At 39.2% G+C, this 8588-nt stretch overlaps 1 long non-coding RNA gene across 28 annotated transcripts; it reads left to right on the top strand.

Moving 5' to 3' along the window:
- Positions 1–122: 122 nt before the first annotated feature.
- On the top strand, positions 123–1697 carry LOC127537495 (uncharacterized). Of its 28 annotated transcripts, none has more exons than XR_007947178.1 (3): positions 123–150; positions 1064–1118; positions 1669–1697. It is a non-coding gene; the product is annotated as an uncharacterized LOC127537495 (long non-coding RNA). The 28 variants fall into 28 exon arrangements; XR_007947212.1 differs by lacking the exon at positions 1669–1697 and adding an exon at positions 1526–1554; XR_007947219.1 differs by lacking the exon at positions 1669–1697 and adding an exon at positions 1471–1499.
- Positions 1698–8588: the final 6891 nt, after the last annotated feature.

Genomic DNA, 8588 nt, shown 5'->3' with positions numbered 1-8588 from the left:
TTTTTAGGTTGTTTTCAGGTTGTTTTTAGGTTGTTTTCAGGTTGTTTTCAGGTTGTTTTTAGGTTGTTTACAGGTTGTTTTCAGGTTGTTTTCAGGTTAATTTCAGGATGTTTTCAGGTTGTTTTTATGTTGTTTTCAGGTTGTTTTCAGGTTGTTTTCAGGTTGTTTTCAGGTTGTTTTTAGGTTGTTTTCAGGTTGTTTTTAGGTTGTTTTCAGGTTGTTTACAGGTTGTTTTCAGGTTGTTTTAATGTTGTTTTTATGTTGTTTTCAGGTTGTTTTCAGGTTGTTTTCAGGTTGTTTTTATGTTGTTTACAGGTTGTTTACAGGTTGTTTTTAGGTTGTTTTCAGGTTGTTTTTATGTTGTTTTTATGTTGTTTTCAGGTTGTTTTCAGGTTGTTTTTATGTTGTTTTTATGTTGTTTTCAGGTTGTTTTTATGTTGTTTACAGGTTGTTTTCAGGTTGTTTTCATGTTGTTTTTATGTTGTTTTCAGGTTGTTTTCAGGTTGTTTTCAGGTTGTTTTTATGTTGTTTTTATGTTGTTTTTATGTTGTTTACAGGTTGTTTTTAGGTTGTTTTTATGTTGTTTTCAGGTTGTTTTCAGGTTGTTTTTATGTTGTTTACAGGTTGTTTTCAGGTTGTTTTTAGGTTGTTTTCAGGTTGTTTTTATGTTGTTTTTATGTTGTTTTCAGGTTGTTTTCAGGTTGTTTTCAGGTTGTTTTTATGTTGTTTTTATGTTGTTTTTATGTTGTTTACAGGTTGTTTTTAGGTTGTTTTTAGGTTGTTTTCAGGTTGTTTTCAGGTTGTTTTTATGTTGTTTTCAGGTTGTTTTCAGGTTGTTTTCAGGTTGTTTTCAGGTTGTTTACAGGTTGTTTTCAGGTTGTTTTTATGTTGTTTACAGGTTGTTTTCAGGTTGTTTTCAGGTTGTTTTCAGGTTGTTTACAGGTTGTTTTCAGGTTGTTTTTAGGTTGTTTTCAGGTTGTTTTCAGGTTGTTTTCAGGTTGTTTTTATGTTGTTTACAGGTTGTTTTCAGGTTGTTTTCAGGTTGTTTACAGGTTGTTTTCAGGTTGTTTTTATGTTGTTTTCAGGTTGTTTTCAGGTTGTTTTCAGGTTGTTTTTATGTTGTTTACAGGTTGTTTTCAGGTTGTTTTTAGGTTGTTTTTATGTTGTTTACAGGTTGTTTTTAGGTTGTTTTCAGGTTGTTTTCAGGTTGTTTTCAGGTTGTTTTCAGGTTGTTTTTAGGTTGTTTACAGGTTGTTTTCAGGTTAATTTCAGGATGTTTTCAGGTTGTTTTTATGTTGTTTTCAGGTTGTTTTTAGGTTGTTTTTAGGTTGTTTTTATGTTGTTTACAGGTTGTTTTTAGGTTGTTTTCAGGTTGTTTTCAGGTTGTTTTTAGGTTGTTTTCAGGTTGTTTTCAGGTTGTTTTTAGGTTGTTTACAGGTTGTTTTCAGGTTAATTTCAGGATGTTTTCAGGTTGTTTTTATGTTGTTTTCAGGTTGTTTTTAGGTTGTTTTCAGGTTGTTTTTAGGTTGTTTTTATGTTGTTTTCAGGTTGTTTTCAGGTTGTTTTTATGTTGTTTACAGGTTGTTTTCAGGTTGTTTTCAGGTTGTTTTCAGGTTGTTTTTATGTTGTTTACAGGTTGTTTTTAGGTTGTTTTCTGGTTGTTTTTAGGTTGTTTTTATGTTGTTTTCAGGTTGTTTTCAGGTTGTTTTTATGTTGTTTACAGGTTGTTTTCAGGTTGTTTTCAGGTTGTTTTCAGGTTGTTTTTATGTTGTTTACAGGTTGTTTTCAGGTTGTTTACAGGTTGTTTTCAGGTTGTTTTCAGGTTGTTTTCAGGTTGTTTTTATGTTGTTTACAGGTTGTTTTCAGGTTGTTTACAGGTTGTTTTCAGGTTGTTTTTATGTTGTTTTTATGTTGTTTTCAGGTTGTTTTCAGGTTGTTTTCAGGTTGTTTTTATGTTGTTTACAGGTTGTTTTCAGGTTGTTTTTAGGTTGTTTTCAGGTTGTTTTTATGTTGTTTTTATGTTGTTTTCAGGTTGTTTTCAGGTTGTTTTTATGTTGTTTACAGGTTGTTTTCAGGTTGTTTTCAGGTTGTTTTCAGGTTGTTTTTATGTTGTTTACAGGTTGTTTTCAGGTTGTTTTCAGGTTGTTTTTTAGGTTGTTTTCAGGTTGGTTTTAGGTTGTTTTCGAGTTATTTCTGCGTTGTTTTTAAGTTGTTTCTGCATGAAGAAAAGGTTCTGTGTCTTTTCTGTCTATTTCAGGTTGTTTTCATTTTGTTTCTTTATGTTTTCTTTATCTTCTTTATTTTTGTGTATGTGTATGCTTTCTTGTATCACTGAGTGTTTCTGTTGTTTCTTTGTGTTTTCAGTGTGTTTTCAATGTCTTTTAGTGCATGTCTGAGTATCTCTGTGTGTTTCAGTGTATATCTTTGTGTATTCTGTATATTTCAGCGCTTTTTCAGTATGCTTTAGTGTATTTCTATATTTTCTGTGTATTCTTTGTGTTTTCAGTGTGTAGTCTGTTTGTGTGTAGTTTCAGAATGTTTTCAGTGTGTTTCAGTCTGTATTTTTTGTTTTCAGTGTGTATTCAGTGTATATCTCAGAGTGTTTGTGTGTAGTTTCAATGTGTTTTCAGTGTGTATTCTGTGTTTTTAGTGTGTATTCAGAGTGTAGCTCTGTGTGTATCTCTGAGTGTTTGTGTGTCTTCATTGTTGTCGGGCTGTTTGGAGGATCTCCGTGTTCTCCGTCCCGTGCCTCTCTGGCTTCCTGCCCTCTCGCTGCTGGCAGCTCTCCATTATTTACGCGGTAGCCGAGAACGTGTCACGGCTTTGGAGAACACGGTGTTCTGGTCCAACTGAAGCTCCGTCCTGCTGAGGCAGCGTGGGCGAAGATTACAGGACTGGACACCTGTTGTTGTTCTGATGCAGAACAGAGTCAGAGCTGTTGATGTAGAATCACCTACAGGTGCTGCAGCTGCAAGTCAGCACTGGAACATAGAACAACAGAACCACCAGAAAACTGGAATATAGAAAAACTAAACCACTGGAGCACAGAAAAACAGAACCACTGGAAGATAGAAACATAGAAAACTGAATCACTGGAACATTGAAAAACAGAACCACTGGAGCACTGGAACAGTGGAATGCAGAAACACTGAAAGAGTGAAACACCGAGACTTCTTCCATCAATGTGTCTGTGGAACATCTCTTCCAGTGGAACTAAACAGTGAATGTAGTTACCTACCAACAACTGTCCAGTTGTCAGTAGGTCTACTCTAGAACTTTCTCCAGTTGTCGGTAGGTCTACTCTCGAACTTTCTCCAGTTGTCGGTAGGTCTGCTCTAGAACTTTCTCCAGTTGTCGGTAGGTCTGCTCTAGAACTTTGTCCAGTTGTTGGTAGGTCTGCTCTAGAACTTTCTACAGCTGTCGGTAGGTCTGCTCTAGAACTTTCTACAGCTGTCGGTAGGTCTGGTCTAGAACTTTCTCCAGTTGTTGGTAGGTCTACTCTAGAACTTTCTACAGCTGTCGGTAGGTCTACTCTAGAACTTTCTCCAGTTGTCGGTAGGTCTACTCTAGAACTTTCTACAGCTGTCAGTAGGTCTACTCTTTCTCCAGGGGACGTTCTCATCTATGGACTTCAAGGACCTGGAACTCTGGAGATATTCCCAGAATGAAGATAGAACTCCGATCATTGATGAACTAAAGTTCTGGTTGGTTTTATTTAGAGGAACTTTATTCCAGTTATTGAAGGTTTTCCTCTGTTTGGTGATTTTTTCTGTTACCTCTCCTTGACCTCAGCTCTGGTTCTGAACGTTCAGACCTGAAATAATGAATCTTTCCACTGAGAACCTCTCTGAGGGGAAACATAAATGAATGTACAGCTTCTATAGGGTCTCATTTCCTGCTGCAGATCTGAGTTATTGAAAGGCAGAGTGGTGGTGACACCTCGGCTCCAGCTGCTCCAGCATACTCTCTGCTCCGGCTGTTATTGTTGGAGCTCTCGGCCTTTTATCTTGATTGGTACCACCAGCTGAGTGCTTGGACTGTCAGAGAGCTTCAGCGGCAGCTCGTTCGTCTGACCGCGGCTCATTTCCTGACCGGCGTTTACATTAAAGCCTCAGAGTCGATTAACGAGCTCTGAATATGCTGCAGAGCTGCGTTCACGTACCAATGTTTGACTGGGAGTCATCGACACGTCGACCACGTCTTGCTGCAGAGAACCTAGATCCAGACCAGCAGCTCTGCTTCCAGCTTCATCTGGAGCAGAGACGGAGCACAGCAGATTTAACTCGAAAACACCACAACAGCTACACAACACCCAGCAGACACGGCCTCAAAGAACCACCAGAACCAGGACACCCATTAAACACCAATCACAACTCTGACAGGGTTCTAGTTCATTTTAACTCACTGAGGTTCATTTTAATCTACCGTCCTGTAGCTCTGAGGAACCAGAACATCATGAAGAAGAGAGAACTCAGAGATGTCTCAGGATGATGGAAACCAGAAAAATGAGAAACTTTTTTTTTTTTTTTTTTTAAATTGTAAAAATCATTAACCACCACGTCTCCTCAGATGTTCAACTCTGAACTAATGGTGTCTCCTCAGACTTCTGTGGAGGTTCTCAGTCATCCAGGTCTTGGTGATGGTAGGAGCTTTAGGAGAAACTAGCTGGAGGTTCTGAAAGACGCTTCTAGAAACACCTACCAGAACCTCCAGTTGATTTCTCCTGAAGCTCTTACCATCTGCTCATCCTGTAGATGTTGGACTGTCTCCAGTCTTGTTTGTGTTTTTGCCTCTTCAGTACTCTTCTTGTCACTTTCTGTTGCTTTTTGTCTCTTTTTTCATGTTATTTTTCTCTTTTGTGTTTTGTTTTTCGTTTTTGATTTGTTTCATGACGTCTTTTATCTCTGTGATAGTTCTGTTTCGTCTTTGTCATTTTGTATCTTGAGTTTCTTATTTTGTGATGTTTTATGTCTCATTTGGTTGTTTTTTGTGCCTTTGGGACAGTTTCATCTCATTTCTGTTGGTTTGTGCTTTTTTGTCATTTTTGTTTCTTATTTTTGATGTTTTTGTCTCTTTCTGGTCATTTTATCTCCTCATCCTGTCGGTGTCTTCTATCTCCAGCCGTTTCCTCTCTAATTGGCTCATCATCTGTAGAAGAGGCTTCAATCTACATGAACTACAACCATCATAACCTGGCAATAGCCAGATTAATAATTGTGTAGTACTTGATAGTACTCCACAATATCAATCTGGGACCGCTCCATGTAAATCCGTTCGGAGGAAAGAGGCATGGATTGGACAATGCAACAGTATGTCCCGCCTCTGACAGGTTTGTTTTTAGCCAATCGCGGGATCTTCACGAGTGGAGCCAATTGGTAGATTAAACTCTTACCAAAACCCGTAGGTAAAAAAGCACAAACATCTTTACCATCCAGAAATACGCAAAGCGCCTCTCGTTGTTCTTCCTTCAAAGAAGCGATACGAGATTCAGCTAAAACTGACTTAATAGCAGCATCTACACGATCGTTGTCCTCCGTTGCCGTGTTTGTTTTGATCTACTGGTGCTTGGTGTCGTCTTCACACCCGGATATCCCGCCCCACACACGAATACTGCTGCGTGATTGGCCCGAACCAACTTGGCTCTGTACGAACAGTGAATGCGGGAGCGGAGCAAGATGGTTTCTTGAGAGATTTGTGAACTCACAAATATCGCGAGAAATCAACTTACTGGCAAGGTTACAACCATCATGGAGGTCCTCAATCTACACGGGGCGGCATGGATCAGTGGGTAGAGTGGCCGTCTTGTAACTGGAAGGTTGCCGGTTCGATCCTCAGCCCATTGAGCTCATGTCGAGGAGTCCATGAGTAAGACACCGAACCCCTAATTGCTCCTGGTGGGTCGTGGTTAGCGCCTTGCATGGCTGCTTCCACCATCAGTGTGTGAATGCGATGTATCATGTAAAGCGCTTTGGATAAAAGCGCTATATAAATACAACCATTTTACATGAACTACAACCATCAGGAGGTCCTCAGTGTGTACAATCAGAAACTGTTGTTTTATGAGTGGAAACATGTTGACATAATGTCATTACCATATCATTATCGTGTCAATGTAAAATAATAAGCTGCAGTGATTCTGAGTAGAATCACACTGATATATCATTATTATTATCATACCATTATCATATCATTATCATCCTCATTCCAGATGTCTGTCCTGCTCCATTGTTTGTTTCGGGGAAGATTTGGGGATTTTATGGTTTGTTGTAAATGTTTAAAATGAGCTTCAACCTTCTAATTCAACACAACTCATCCATCTTCACACAGCAGGTAAAGGTGGACCAATCAGATGCTCACCTGTTCAGGTAAGATCTGCTCACCTGTTGGCATTAAAGCAGAGCCTACACTAACTCAACCTCTTTATTTCAATTATTTGATTGTTTTTTTGTGGTGTGTTGTTGTCATTTGGCTCAGGTCTTGTTGTTTTTAAAGTGTTCTAGGGATTTATTCAGCTCAGAGGCTCTTCAGAGTCGGCCTGTTTTATGGGTATCAGTTATTGGTAAACCAATAATCCGATCCTTTGTTTACGTCGTCTCACAGATTTGAATTATCTCGTTAACACCTGCAGCTTTATCTGGTCCTTTAAGCCAATCCACTGTTTGAAACCGCAACCAGCCGTTACAGAGGTTCTGGTTGGAGGTCATGAAGCTACTGGGAGGTTAGCTAGCTAACCTGTTTCTGTCATTTCGTGTCTCATTTTTGTCATTTTGTCTTGTTTTAGTTGTTTTTTGTCTCATTTTATCTTTGCTGTCTGCTCACTAACATGAACTGTATAATTAATATAAAGTGTCTAAATTTAATTTTTTAATGTGTATTTATTTATTGTTGATGTCTAATTCAAATGAGGGATATTTTTGTGTGTAAAAACATTAAAATCATCTTACTTCTGCTTTTTGGAAAAATACAGAAAAACAAGTGAAAAAACAGCAAATCTGGGGTTATTACTGTATCATTTTCTTGCTGATTATTTAATGGTCATTCGCTGAAAAAGAACAAACTTTAATGATAAAATCCAGATGTTTGATGGACGTTATTTCCAGCTGTGGACAGCTTCCTAACCTGAGGTGGAGTCAGGCGTAAACTAACTGTGACGTCACCCGTTGGTTTCAACGCCGAGAAAATGAAGCCCGGATTTTGCTACTTCCTGGTCGCCGTTTTGGATTTTTTGGAGCCAGTGACGTAAAAAGCGTCATCAAACAGACTGGACCGGAGAGCAACTAGGGGCAGGATTGGCTGAGGACTCTCTTATCCCGCCCACATTTTACCGCAGAGGCTTCTGTTGCTGTCTATCAAGTATAGCCACGCCCCCTGGCTCCGCCAACTTTAACGATTTATTCAAAATTCAGTATTGATTTATTTTAAGATCGGCCACCTGATCTCTCATTTTGACCATGAAAACTAACGGGAAAAAATCCTGAGCTGTAGAACATCAGTCTATCAAATTTTATTTTTTCCAAAAATGAATTGGGGTCTATGGAGAAAAAGCTTTTTGGAGCCAACCCTAGTGGACGGCGTGATATTGCAAGTTTTTGACACTTCCGGGTTGGCTTCAATTCTGGAGCCAGATGCTACGTCCATCTTTATATACAGTCTATGGGTGGAGTTGATGAGATCTCATCATTTAGCAGAACTGGAACATGAACCTGAATAGTTGATGAATCCATTCATGGTTGTTGTGGTTGTGCGAATGTTGTGGGGAGGTTCTGAAGTGTTCCCGACCCCTCGCTGTGAGGTCAGCGGCCTCCTGCTGGTCACACGACCCCCATGTTGAGCTCATGTGACTGTTTTGTTCCAATGTTCTTTCAGTCTTTGTGTTTCTGCTGCTTCTCCTCCCTCAGCCGGGAACATTTGGGAACAATTAGCACATTATCAGAGGATTACGCTCCATAAGAGTCTATAGCGCCTCGTGAGAACTCATGATCTGTCATATGCAGGTCAGAACGTTGGCTGCAGATTAGACCAGGCAGGTTCCACCACTCTGAGCCCTCATATCTGCTCTGGAAAACACCAACAAATACCACAAATACCAGAAAACACAAGGCAACACTGGAAAATACCCTCAGAAACACGCAGAGATATTCAGAAATGCTGGAAAACACTCATAAATACTCATGAATACTGTGAAATACTGACAAACCATGTAAAGTCTGCACCCAGACTGAAGATCAGCTGCTGTAGAAACACTTCATGAAGCTATTATTAATGTTAATATGAATACCTTCACTCTGATGCTCTGGTTGGACATTTTACAGCTTGATAGGGACAGTGTACGTTAATGAATGTCTATTCAGACAGCACGAGACATAAATATGCTGGATTATGTCCATAGACAGATAAAAAAAACACAATAACAGTAAAACATCTGACAATAGGTCACATTAAAAGGACTACAGGTCATATTTAAAGGACTACAGGTCACATTTAAAGGACCACAGGTCACAATAAAAGGACTACAGGTCACATTTAAAGGACTACAGGTCACATTTAAAGGACTACAGGTCATATTTAAAGGACTACAGGTCACATTT

Source organism: Acanthochromis polyacanthus, chromosome 2 (assembly GCF_021347895.1).
Source record: "Acanthochromis polyacanthus isolate Apoly-LR-REF ecotype Palm Island chromosome 2, KAUST_Apoly_ChrSc, whole genome shotgun sequence".
Taxonomy (NCBI): Eukaryota; Metazoa; Chordata; class Actinopteri; family Pomacentridae; genus Acanthochromis; species Acanthochromis polyacanthus.
This window is presented reverse-complemented; position numbering and strand designations above follow the sequence as displayed.